This window comes from Hylobates moloch, unplaced genomic scaffold, assembly GCF_009828535.3.
Source record: "Hylobates moloch isolate HMO894 unplaced genomic scaffold, HMol_V3 SCAFFOLD_5, whole genome shotgun sequence".
Lineage (NCBI taxonomy): Eukaryota > Metazoa > Chordata > Mammalia > Primates > Hylobatidae > Hylobates > Hylobates moloch.
Window position 1 is genome coordinate 106,098,391 of NW_026652280.1, and position 13,989 is coordinate 106,112,379.

Below are 13,989 nucleotides of genomic sequence, written 5' to 3' on the forward strand. Positions count from 1 at the left end.
CAATGTCCGCTGCTGGGGTTAGAAGTAAATGGCTCGTCTTCAGCAAACTAGATCAGTCCGTAGGACGTACGGCTTCCACTCGCAGTGTCCTGAACACTGGCTGGGCGTCCTGTGCGTTCTAGCCGGTTTTCTTTGGAGCCGGGGGTTTCTGCACGGCACCCGGGTCGGGATGGCAGAGGCTTCTTGGAACATGCGGATCTATGAGTGCCGTCCCCGGGGTAGCCAGCAGGGGACGCCACAGGCTTTCCCGCTGTGGTCCTCCTTGCCTTTTCCGTTTGGGCCAGGTAGTTTCTATTGACCAGGACATTACAGATCAGAAGTGGGTGGAGTCAGAAAACACACCCTGGGGGAAGCTGGCAAAACGCCCAGAACCGCCATCACTAGGCCTGGGGTTTTCTTCCGTAGTGGAATTCTCGTACTCATGTAGCACAGGGAGGATCGCAGCGCATTTCCGCCAAGACAGGTGAGACTGCAGTTCTGACCCGCGGGCCTCGATGAATATGCGTTAGGGCACCTGGGCGCCGGCAGAGCCGTCCTACACAAAGCAAGCGTGTTATGTCTACAACCGAACGGGGACACTAAGAAAGAGTCCCAAAGGCCCTGCTTTCATCCCAAAGAACAGCGCCTGTCTGCGTAGATTCTACCTTGCTCTATGAGGTGAGAACACCTTCGCCGCTGGCACAGAAATCCTACAAACTCCTGTGGGGACTGCGGTTAGAAGCAGACGCTGTGTAAAAGGTGACTCTGGGGGCTAGGGAAAAACACGAAGATTTTCACAGAGCGTGAGACCCCAAGAGACTGAAGACCATGGACCAAATTTCTGCAAACAGCAGCCTTACGTAGAAAGAGCTATGCAGTCTTCGCGCTAGTTAGCTTGTGATAAAACGCTGGCGCTTCCTTCTCCAGCGAGAAGCAAGGAGATATATCACTTCCTGATTCAAAGCATCCAACTGTAAGAATAGCACGACACCACCGATATCGTTCAGCAATAAAAGTGAAAAGTACCACTTGGCATACAACCTGCTTTTTGCACTACAGCCTTCAAGAGAAAGCGCGAACGCAGTCCCCCGCCACCACCAATTACGCAGTCCGGTTTCCCACGTTTGGGGAAATCGCAGGAGTCAGCACATACGGAGTGCAATGCATAAGTCTTGCCCTGGAAAAACCAACTTCGTGATCACGCTATTTCCCCTGCCAGGTAAGTATGAGTGCACACACCTCCGCCCTGCCACAGCTCCATACGCCTCACCCCTTACACGCACGATCACTTGCCCCGCGCATCTCCCACCCCGCCCCCATGCCGCCCCGAGTCCTCCTAGCCCTGACACACAGCTGGGACTATCACGTCCAACCGGCGGTCCTGGACTAGCTCCCACAGCACGAGAAATCCTTCGTGGCAAAGCAGCAGCCCCTGAGCTGCCTCATCTACACAGGAATCGCCCTATCCGTGATGTCACCGACAGCGCCTTTCCCGTCCCCGTCTGCTCTTCCGCCCCACCCTCTGCCACTCAGCCAACCAACCAGCTGCGGGAGCCGGCGGAGGAAGTGACACCTGACTCTACCTCCTTTCCCTCCCATCCTCGTCCCTGGTCTCTCCCAAAGAAGTAGGTTCTTAGCCTGTAATGCCAAGGACCCCTTTGGCGGCCAGCTGGAGCCTGGGCGCTTTTCTTCAAATAATGGCTTTTAAAGCTCAGACTAGAAAGTTTAGGATTACAAAGAAAACAGGTTCTTTTCACATACGGTTATCCTTGTGATGCAGCATTCCGCTTGACATTTGGAAGTTGTTCAATATCAGAGAGAAACCGTATCTATGAAACTAGAGAGGCTGCTCAGATGACTGCAAACCAGCCATCCTTACTAGGAATGTTATAAAGACGGTCGTCCAGTTTCATGAATCTTGTAGGGTTTTTTTTCAAATACAGCAATGTACAAAAATGTGCTGCCCCAGCAGAGCACACTGGACACTCAGGCATGGTGCTGGAGTTTGTCATCTCTTCACTGCCTTCTCGAGACCTTAGCGCTTACCTCATGTTAACACTTTATATGCTGGGAAGACAGAAACAAAGTCATCCAAATTTGGCAAAAATATTTGGGGGAAATTTGATTTCAGGTGTTTAACTGATTACTTTTAATATGTAGACTACAACACCAAACTCTGACGATACTCCACAGACTCATTAATGGTTTCCACCCCCGTCTCTGCAAATCTATGAGGCAAGTTTTTCCTGCCCTTTACTTTCATATAAGCTGAGTCATACAGTGTGTAGTGGGTTTTGGGGGGAGTGTTACTGCCCAACAGGTTCACCTTGCCTGCTGCCTAGACGGAGCCAACTTTTCGACACAAGAGAATTGCAACAAAGAGCTGCACTCTTTATTTGGTGGTTGGGGGCCGGTGAGTTGGGAGTTCTGATTGGCCAGGTCGGAGATGAAATCACAGGGAGCTGAAGCTGTCGTCTTGTGCTGGGTCAGTTCCTGCGTGGGGGCCACAAGACCAGATGAGCCAGGTTATCAGTCTAGCTGGTGCCACCTGATCCACTGAGTGCAGGGTCGGCAAAATATCTCGAGCACTGATCTTAGGTTTTCCAGTAACGATGTGATCTCCAGGAACAACTTGGGGAGGTTTAGAATCTTGCAGCCAGAGGCTACATGACTCCTAAACCATAATTTCTAATCTCGTGGCTAATTTGTTAGTCCTGCAAAGGCAGTCTAGTCCCCAGACAGGAAGGGGTTTTGCTTTGGGAAGGGGATATTATCATCTTTGTTTCACAGGTAAACCATAAACTAATTTCCTCCCAAAGTTATTTTGGCCTGTGCCCAGCAATCAACAAGGACAGCTTGGACGTTAGAAACAAGATGGAATCAGTTAGGTCCAATCTCTTTCACTGTGATAATTGTCCCAGCTGTGACTTTTGCAAAGGCGGTTTCAGAAGCAGAGGCATAGGTCTGACTTCTTTCACTCAGTCTTATGTCTATGAATTTTTCATGTTATTCGTATGGTTATTTGTTTCTACGTGTATTCTTTTGTAGGAATATACATTAACTTATTTATTTATTCTACTGTTGTTGAACATGTCGACCTAAAAGGAGGATGCTGAAGCACAAAATATAATTTAGAGTTTACTTGAGCCAACATGAAGACAGCTGCCTGGAAGACTCACACCAAGGAACCTTGGATCTGAGCTCCCTTTGGCCTTTGTCACAAGCAGGTTTTTATTTTTATTTATTTATTTATTTATTTATTTATTTTGAGATGGAGTCTCGCTCTGTCGCCCAGGCTGAAGTGCAGTGGTGCAAACTCTGCTCACTGCAAGCTCCGCCTCCCTGGTTCTCACCATTCTCCTGCCTCAACCTCCCTAGTAGCTGGGATTACAGGCACCCGCCACCATGCCCAGCTAATTTTTTTTGGTATTTTTTTAGTAGAGACGGAGTTTCACCGTGTTAGCCAGGATGGTCTCGATCTCCTGACCTCATGATCTGCCTGCCTCGGCCTCCCAAAGTGCTGGGATTACAAGCGTGAGCCACGGCACCCTGCCCACAAGCAGGTTTTTAAAGGTCAAAAGCAGGGACAGACAGTGGGCTGATAGGTGCCTGTCAGGAATTCTCATTGGTTTACAGAAATAACATTGCTTGGTGATTGGCTATATGTTGTTAAGTTATAGGGTATGGGGGTATAGGGATTGGTGTGGCATTATTAGGTTAATTTACAGCTACTTGAGGCAATAGCAAGCAGTTTCAACAGATGAATACATAGCTCAGCGCAGCTCAAAAGGAAGGAGCGGAAAGTGGTTGCTGACTCGATTTAACGTCTCTCTGGGCCCAATCATTTGAAAGGGCTCACATTCCTCAGATAAAAAATTGTTTAAATCTTTCTTCTTGGAAGCATCACTGATCAAAAGCTCAGTCAAGGTGTCCCTGTTTTCCAGAAAGGCTCATTCCCGGATAGTCCTGTCCCAGGCAGGGGACAGGGGAGGAAAGAAGCCACCTCACTGAGGAATTTTTAAGAATGCCCAAAAGTCCAATTGCAAGGGCATTACAACCAGGCACGGTGGCTCACACCTGTAATCCCAGCACTTCAGGAGGCCAAGATAGGTGGATTGCTTGAGTCCAGGAGTTCAAAACCAGCCTGGCAACATGGCGAAACCCCATCTCTACAAAAAACACAAAGTTAGCCAGGTGTAGTGGCACACGCCTTAGTCCCAACTATTCAGGAGGCTGAGGTAGGAGGACTGCTTGAGCCCGGGCGTTCGAGGCTGCACTGAGCTAAGATCACACCACTGCATTCCAGCCTGGGTGACAGAGTGAGACTCGGTCTTGAAAAAAAAAAAAGGGCATCATAGAGTGGCAAAAAAAAAAGAGAGACAGAGAGAGAGGCCTCAGTTAAGTCTACAGCTGCTGTCACTTGTTGAATCATCTCTACTCTTCAGAATACCACGAAATTAGTTTTCCCAGAAGTGAAACAATGAGAAACACATAACAATAATGACATTGCACTTCATCGTTCCATGCCCTTAGACATTTATAGGGCCATGGGTGGTGATCTTTTCAAGAGACAAAAATAAACGCCGAGCAGGTTAAGTGCGCTATAATTTGAGTACATCAGCTTTTGGGCATTTAAACCATGGGTCAGAAATTCAGAGCAAGAGGGCAGGTTGGATCCTGATAGCAGGAGGGAGTGTTTTTCTTTTAACTTTCCAGTGGCATCACGGTGTTTACCACTGTTATTTCAGAGGGAAGCAACAATTTTTTGTTTGGTTGGTTTTGTACTTTTTATTTTTATTATAATTACTTTTTAAGAGAAGGACTCTGTCTCCCAGGCTGGAATTCAGTAGCAAGATCACAGCTCAGTACAGCCTTGACCTCTTCACCTCCAAGGCTCAATGGCTCAGCCTCCCAAGCAGCTGGGACTACAGGCACACACCACCACACCCAGCTTATTTATTTATTTTTTGAGACAGGGTCTCACTCCGATGCCCAGGCTGGAGTGCAGTGGCGTCATCAGGGTTTACTGCAGGCTCGAACTCCTGAGCTCAACTAATCCTCTCACCTCATGCTCCTGAGTAGCTGGGACTATAGGTGGGCACCACCACACCCAGCTAATTTGTATATATTTTATAGAGTCAGTGTTTCACCATTTTCCCCAGGCTAGTCTCAAACCGCTGTGCTCAAGTGATCCTCCTGCCTTGGCCTCCCAAAGTGCTGGGATTACAGGCAGTTATTTTGACAATACGATTATGATGAGTTAAACTGAGATGTGGGGCCGGAAGGTTAGGGTGAGTCAGACGATTCAATAAACAGGTTTTGCATGATATGACCCCGAGTTGCATCGTCAGTGCAATCAGGAGGAATACAGGTGAAATTTAGCACAGGATGTACCAACCGGTCATTATGGCCAAAAGTGGTTTGTGGTTTTGAGTGGCAAACCTGGAACCTTGTCAGATTTCCCACAGAGGTAATGGTTTGTGAGATTCTGATCAGAGAATTATCCCTCCCTGCTGTAATCAAATTAATTAGGGACAGAAAAACAGAAATCTGATCGCAGGCATTCTGCTATGTATGTATGTGTATGTACATACACATACACGCAATGGGAGTAGTGTGTCATATCTTAAGAGAATATGCACATGGGGTGATTTTACCAAAACCACCAAGAGACAACCCCTACAACTTAAAGGAGCCCTAATGGTGTATGTATTCCAGTCACCAGAAAAAGAAACTAACTCTTCCAGGCGCAGTCAGCACTGGAATTGTAACTGATTATACAGGCCAGTATCTTGGGTGAAAGCAGACTACACCAGATGTCAGCTACTTGCCATCTCTGTCAGAAGATTGCGAGTTACCTCTAAGTGAAAATCTCCACTGACAGATGTCCACTCTGGCAGGGTTGCCTTTTACAAGAGAAACATGAATCCGTGTGTCAATGCCCTTAAGTTTAATGGCACAGATTGGTCAGTAATACCTGTTGTGAGTCAGGTGCAGTGGCCCATGCCTGTGGTCCCAACTGTTTGGAAGGTTGAGGCAGAAGGATGGCTTGTGCCCGGGAGTTCAAGGCTACAGTGAGTCATGATTTTGCCACTGCATTCTGGCTTGGGGAATGGAATGAGATCCCATCTCAAAAAATATATATAAAATAATAATAATAGCTGATGTGGTCCCTTCCAACAGTCTTGGGGAGAATATTTTGTTTGATGTTGTTTCCAGTAAACAACAACATCTCCAGGTTATAGGCCAAGATTTTTGATATTTTCATCTCCCAGGAGTTCATTACGAATGGAATCCTTTGTTAATGTGGAGTTCTTAGTAAGTTTTGTGAGATCTTAGCAGTAATGGAGAATGTCACCTTTAAGAAGCGCAGATTCATAAACGCCTTCATCTAACCACTGCATGGGTCTTCCTGTTATTATTTCAAAAAGAGAGAGTGTGGGCATTTTCCAGAACCAGTGGGAGATCCTTGGCTAAGAAAGGTTAAAAACTTCTGTTAGCTTTGCCAATTGAGTTTTTATTGTATCATTAGTGCATTCCATCGGCCCAGAGGATTAGGGGTGACAGGCACAATGGAAATGTTGGGACATAGACAAAACGTTGCAAGTGGATCCAATTACCTGACCCATGAAGTGTGTTCCTCGGTTGCTATGGAGTTCAGATGGCACTCCCCAGGAGGAATTACCTTTGCTAATCACAATCTACCTACTACTTGGGCTGTGGCTCCTTGGCATGGAAATGCTCACCCCAGTGAGCACATACAAATTAGCACCAGAAAGTATCTGTGACCCTGAGATGGAGACAGCTGGATAGTCTAACTGCCATGTCTCGAAGGGTCCTAAAGGCAAAATGTCCCTGTGACCCATGAAAGGGTTTTCCAGGGTTATGTTTGGGACAGACAGTATAGCAAGACTAAACATTTTCTGCAATCGTAGGCAATGATTTTCAATACCATTGCTTTCCCCATGCTAACATTTTGTCTGAATTCCAATGAGTCAGCTTATGAAGTACTGTAAAAGGATAATTGAAGCCTAAGGGGTGGATCAGTGTATCATTGGGCCCATACCATATGCCTGTTTCTGGAAGAAACTTGTTCCCTTTATCCTTCCAGAGATCCCTCTCCTGCTTGGGAACTCCCACTTATGCTTCTTTTTTTTTTTTTTTTTTTCGCCAGAGTCTTGCTCTGTTGCCCAGGCTGGAGTGCAGTGGTGCAATCTCACCTCACTGCAACCTCCGCCTCCTAGGTTCAAGCAATTCTCATGCCTCTGTCTCCCAAGTAGCAGGGATTATAGACATGTGTCACCACACCAGCTAATTTTTGTAGTTTTAGAAAAGATAGGATTTCACCACGCTGGCCAGGCTGGTCTCAAACTCCTGACCTCAGGTGATCCGCCAGCCTTGGCCTCCCAAAGTGCTGGGATTACAGGTGTGAGCCACCATGCCCAGCCCACTTGTACTTCTAATGAAGTCTTCAATGGCTCATAAGTCAGCAAGGTCATTTCGAGAAGTTCTGTGTCTGATGTCACCTTCAGAGCTGCATTCTTAGCTGCAGCATCAGCAAAATGATTGTCCTTGCTCTCCAGAATATCTAATTTTGAATGACCAGGAATTTTGATGATGGCCAAAATTTGGGTCTTCAAATTGCTTCTAAGAGGTCAGAGATTTATTGGTCATTTTTGATGGCTTGACCTGATGAAATCAGATACCTATGTTGCTTCTAAAGCATTCCAAAATCATCACCTACTCCAAATGCATCTCTGCCATCAGTGTAAATGTTAGGCTGAGGTGGAAGGATTGATTGAGCCCAGGAGTTCATTCAGGTCCAGCCTGGAAAACACAGCAAGATGTCCTCTCTACAAAAAAATCAAAGAATTAGCTGGGCATTGTGGCATGCACCTGTGGTCCCAGCTACTCGGGAGGCTGAGGTGGGAGGATTGCTAGAGCTGAGAGGTTGAGGTTGTGGTGGGCCATGATGGAGCCACTGCACTCCAGCCTGGGTGAGAGAGTGAGACCCTGTCGCAATCAATCAATAAATAAATCTCAACCGTTTAGAATATCAATGACAGATTTGCTTGGTCTTTTAAGTGCATTGCTGAATTCTCCAATCTACATTTTTGGGAACAACCTGGGGAATGGCAACGTGGAGGTATTTGGCCAAAACGCAGACCCTTTCATTGTCTGCTTTAGTCTGTTTTTAAAAATCCTCTAAAGAATTACTCCAATTCGCCCTTTTCAACCATTTAGTGGCCCTGCCTTCTTACACCACATGTGAATTAATTGATAAAAATCAGAATACTGGGGCTCAAAAGTTTGGACAATTAAGTCAAATTTTCTCCCAAACCCTATGGGATCTTGGAGGCTGCTTTAGAATTAGAAGGGGAAAATTTATTTAAATTTCGATCAGGGAAGTCTCTTTTACTATTTATTTATTTATTTATTTATTTATTTATTTTGATACAAAGTCTTGCTCTGTCACCCAGGCTGGAGTGCAACGGCGCAATCTTGGCTCACTGCAACCTCCACTTCCCGAGTTAAAGCGATTCTCCTGCAACAGCCTCCCGAGTTGCTGGGATTGCAGTCATGTACCACCATGACCGGCTAATTTTTGTATTTTTGGTAAAGATCTGGTTTCACCATGTTGTCCAGGCTGGTCTCGAACTCCTGACCTCGTGATCCGCCTGCCTAGTCCTCCCAACGTGCTGGGATTACAGGCATGAGCCACTGCGCCTGGCCCAGGGAAGTCTTTTATAATATTCTTACTTCCCATTTTGGTGAAGCAGTATACAGAATGATAGGCTCCCCTCTTCCTGTGGGTTTTACCTTGAAAGGGGCTGTCAGAACAGAAGTTTCAGGGAAGGGGCCAGAGCCCTGGGGACTTTCCTCAGGTGATGGTGATGGAAGAAGAGGCAAGGCAGGACCGGAAGGCTCAGGTAAGGGAGACTATGCAGGTGCAGGGGCAGGAGGAGGAGGAGCAGTTGGAGGCGAAAGAGACAAAGTCTCCTCAATATTTCTCAATTCAGACAACGTGTCAGATGACCTCCTTCAGCTTACTTCCTCACTGGAGGCAATTTTCTCAGTTCTTTTAGAAATTTCTAGGTATCATTGGAAGTAAGTCTCCCATTTAATTTGGTTCTAAAACCAAATTTTTCCAATTGTGCACACTAATAAATTATTTTAAGCATTTCAAAAGATCCCCATTTTCTTCATTCTGCTTACGAGTTTTCCTGGTTAGGTGGGTCCAGTTTCTTGGATATTTACAAGAGGATGCTTCATAAGTCTTATACATAAACCCAGCTGGTGTTTCTAAAGGCGTTTATTTCTTCACAGTGAGCTAAATTTCGGAGCTTGATTTCCCATAATTCAGGAGCTTTTCAGATGACCAAAGCCTGCGATGTGTTTTGGGTCACAGTGTGGTGCTTATGAAGTCACTCCTACAGATAACACCTGAGTTGTGTATCCCTGTCTCAGTGGTTCCCACTGTTTCTAACCACCAGGTGGCCACAGAGTTCATGTGCTATGGGGGACTCGTCCCACATATACCCTCCCAGAAGAGCAGGAAAGGGGGTTCATAAAGATGTTCTTCTGAGGCCGGGCGCGGTGGCTCACGCCTGTAATCCCAGCACCTTGGGAGGCCGAGGCGGGCGGATCACGAGGTCAGGAGATCAAGACCATCCTGGCTAACACTGTGAAACCCTGTCTCTACTAAAAATACAAAAAATTAGCCGGGCGTGGTGGCGGGTGCCTGTAGTCCCAGCTACTCGGGAGGCTGAGGCAGGAGAATGGTGTGAGCCCCGGAGGCGGAGCTTGCAGTGAGCTGAGATCGAGCCACTGCAGTCTGGCCTGAGCAAAAAAGCGAGACTCCGTCTCAAAATAAATAAATAAATAAATAATATTCTTCTGATGGGGAGTGTCCTATGAGGCCACCTTCACATGGTGAGTAATGACCCCGACACGTCTGCAACATCCCCGATCACTCGGAGCACCTGAATGGATCAGCGGGAGCACATCACTTCTTTTCTTCGGGGGAGGGGAATGCACCTCCATGCACTTTCCAGTTAAGAACTAACAGTAACTAGTCACAAATGAAAAGCTAAGTCTGAATGTTCAAAACAACATGCTACATAAAATGAAACCACCAATGCCTACCTGCCAATATCTTGACCCAGAACTTCCTGCCGAGGAACACAGGCAGGAAAGGCAGAAGCTCTCTGGAGAGCTCTTTGCCTGTGACCCAACCCTTCTGTCCTGATGCAGAGGTGGAAAAGGCAGTTATTTCCCCCTGAGACTAAAACCTCTTACCCACAGGGTAAAGACAGAAAACCTCCGTTCTAGAAAGGGAGAGATGGAAAGGACACTCAAGCAAACTCCAGGCCTTCAACCACAGTGTGAGAAGGTCCAGATTTCGGGAGGATTCCCCACTTACTACTGCCCAACTCTTTCTCTCAGAGTCAGAACTCAAGGGCTTCAGAGCTGGCCAGGCACCCAGTCCAGGAGGAATGTGGTGTGATCTGAGAGATGAAAATACATGCCCCCTTATAGACTAAGACAGACTCTAAGGTTAAGGAAACAAAAATTAGCTACAGGTCAAGCGTTCAGGGCTCATCTGGCATGGCCACTTCCTGAATTCCTATGGCCACAGGAAAAACCACACTCTTGCTAAACTCCTTAACAATAGGAGCTAGCAAGCAAATTGTCAAAATCTTCTCAGCCCTTCTCAACTGGATTTACAACCCAGATCACTAGACCTCTGATGGGACAGAGGAGTGCCCTTCCATTCTCTCCTGATAAGCAACTGCAGATATCAAGCCAGTTTCAGCCATGTTACAGGGACTGCACACAAACCAACTTGGTGTCCAGTAGTTCACCTTTTGACATAAACAGCCAATTTCCACCTCATTTTAATGCTAAAATCCCTTCCCAATGTGAAGATGGGGTGCATGTTACATATATGTTTACGCGTTGCACATGAGCTCAATACCCCTCAGAAATGGTGTTTCCCCAAACCTGCTGAATATGTATGACTCTATTGTGTGACACACACCCTGTGAGGCACAAAAACCAACCTGCCCTCTCTCTCTCTCTCTCTCTCTCTCTCTCTCTCCCTGAAGAGAAAGCACCTCTTCAAAGACACACACCAGAGACTGTCTCTTCCTGGACTGCAAACTGATCTCACCAATCAAATTCTTACTACTATGTAGCCACCCTGGAGGCCTTTGAGAGGACAGTGAGATGGTCAGAGATGAGTTGCTCTGAATCCTGCTCCCAGGGCCAAAAACGTCGACCTAGAAGGAAGGGGCTTAAGCACAAAATACGATTTAAAGAGTTCGTTTGAGCCAGTGTGAGGATAGTTGCCCGGAAGGTTCAGAGCCAAGCAATCTTGGATATGGGTTCTGCTTGGCCTTTGTTACAAGGAGGTTTATAAAGACCAAAAAGGGAGACAGGGAGTTGGCTGGTAGAAAGTTGCTTGTCAGGAACTCCCAGTGGTTTACAGAAATAACATTGATTAGGGATTAGCTATACATTGTTCAGCTACAGGGAGTGAGAGATGGTGTCCAGTGCACATGATTAGGTTACTTTATAGCTAACTGTGGCAATAGCAAGCAGTTTCAGTGGATGAATACATAGCTCAAAAGTGGGGAAGTGACCGGTGGTGGTGGCTCACACCTGTAATTCACACTTTGGGAGGCCAAGTTGGGCGGATCACCTTAGGTTAGGAGTTTGAGACCAGCCTGGCCAACATGACAAAACCCCATCTCTACTAAAAATACAAAAAAAAAAAAAAAGTGGGGGGAGCATGGTGCTTCGTGCCTTTAGTCCCAGCAACTCGGGAGGCTGTAGCAGGAGAATTGCTTGAACCCGACTGGAGGAGGTTGCAGTGGGCCAAGATCTTGCAATAAAAAAAAAATTTTTTTAAACTTAAAAAATTTTAGAAAGCAGGAAGTAGGATGTGGTTGCTGTCTCATTTTAATGCCTAGCTCTGGGCATGCTAAGTTGAAAGCACTCATTTTCCTCACATGAAAAAGTTCTTTTCTTTTTTTTTTGGAGACACACTCTCACTTACTGTGCCACCCATAAAGTGAAGTGGCATCATCTCTGCTCACTGCAATCTTCACTTCCAGGGATCAAGCGATTCTCGTGCCTCAGCCTCCCAAGTAGCTGGGATTACAGGTGTGCCAGCCACCATGCCTGGCTAATTTTTGTATTTTAGTAGAGACGGGGTTTCACCATGTTGGCCAGGCTGGTCTCAAACTCCTGACCTCAGATGATCCACCTGCCTCGGCCTCCCAAAGTGCTAGGATTACAGGCGTGAGCCACCATGCCCATTAATTTAATCTACAACTAAATCTATTATTTTTTCATGTTACAAATTCAACAAGAAAATGTTTCCCTAATGAAACATCCCATTTAAAGCATAAGTAGAATAAAAAAATGTAATAGACAGTGTCTTGCTCTGTCATCCAGGTGAGAGTGCACTGGTGCAACCACAGCTGACCAGCCTGGAACTCTGGGCTCAGGCAATCCTCCCAGCTCAGCCTGCCTTTTAATTTTTTAGAGATGGCATCTTGCCCTGTTGCCCAGGCTGGTCTCCAACTCCTTGCCTAAAGCAATCCTCCCACATCAGCCTCCTGATTTTCTGGGATTACAGGTGTGAGTCAACCAGCCTGGTATTGCAGGAAAAAAAAAAAAAAAAAAAAAGTCAAGAAATTATCCTTTATTTTATTTTATTTTGAGTTGAATTCTTACTCTGTCACCCAGGCTGGAGTGCGGTGGTACAATCATAGTTCACTGCAGCCTGGATCTCCTGGGCTCAAGCGATCCTCCTGCCTCAGCCTCCCAAGCAGCTGGGACTACAGATGTGAGCCATTGTGCTGGCTAGTTTTTTAAAATCAGCTCATTTTTAAAAATTTGTAGAGACAGGGGTCTCACCGTGTTGCCCAGGCTGGTATCAAACTCCTGGCTTCAATCCTTCTTCTCTCCTCAGCTGCCTAAAATGCTAAGATTACATGTGTGAGCCACCACACCCTGCTTAATTTTCATATTTTAATTTTATATACATAATTATTACTGTCCTTAAGATAATTGGGGCAGTAATCTCTTGAAAGTTTTAGAGACTTAATTTATCTATTCACTCCACTGGAAGAGTATGCCAGTTGATTTCATAAGAAGATATATTTATAAATCAGAAAATTTCTTTCCACCAATCTAGGGGGCATTCGAAAGCAAATAATTGTGTTAAGTAACATCGTTTAAGGTGAAAACAGATGCAATGGTATTTATTAACAAGGCTTCTCAGTGAGCGAAACAAACTGAAAAAATGAACATCATTAGATCCTTGGAAAACCCTCACTGCTGAAAATCTGAGTGATTCTGTGATACCCTTTTGAGTCTGGCAGGGCATTCTCTTTCCAGAGCATATAAAAGTGAGTAAATCATTTCTTTTCATCCATTTCCATTAAGAGCTGAACTTCCTCGATGTGCTGGAGATTATTAAATTTGATTTGTGGCCAGGCGCAGTGGCTTACGCCTGCAATCCTAGCACTTTGGGAGGCCAAGGTGGGCAGATCACTTGAGTTCAGGAGTTCGAGGCCAGCCTGGCCAACATGGCGAAACCCGATCTCTACTAAAAATACAAAAATTAGCCAGGCATGGTGTCACATGCCTGTAATCCCAGCTACTCAGGATGCTGACGCACAAGAATCACTTGAACCCGGGAGGCCAAGGCTGCAGTGAGCCAAGATCGTGCTATTGCACTCCAGCCTTGGTGACAGAGCGCGACTCTGTCTTAAGCCAAAAAAAATTTGATTTGTATAGTTGTGAGAAGTGCTTATGTTGCTGACTCCATTGCTCATTTGTGATCATATAAATCTCTTTTCCCCTTTCTGTAGTGTGATTTAAACTTAATCCTTAAAGGACATGTATTTCAGCTGGTTAGAGTTTTTTAGCTAGTAGAAACCTGAGTATACGAATCAAAGAAAACTGCTCCTTACCTGCCACAGACTTAGTTTTCTT

General features: G+C 46.0%; 1 non-coding gene across 1 annotated transcript; it reads right to left on the reverse strand.

Moving 5' to 3' along the window:
* Positions 1–1,042: 1,042 nt before the first annotated feature.
* LOC116470071 (U1 spliceosomal RNA) lies at positions 1,043–1,206 on the reverse strand. Its single transcript, XR_004248502.1, has one exon. It is a non-coding gene; the product is annotated as a U1 spliceosomal RNA (small nuclear RNA).
* Between the last annotated feature and the right edge of the window lie 12,783 nt (positions 1,207–13,989).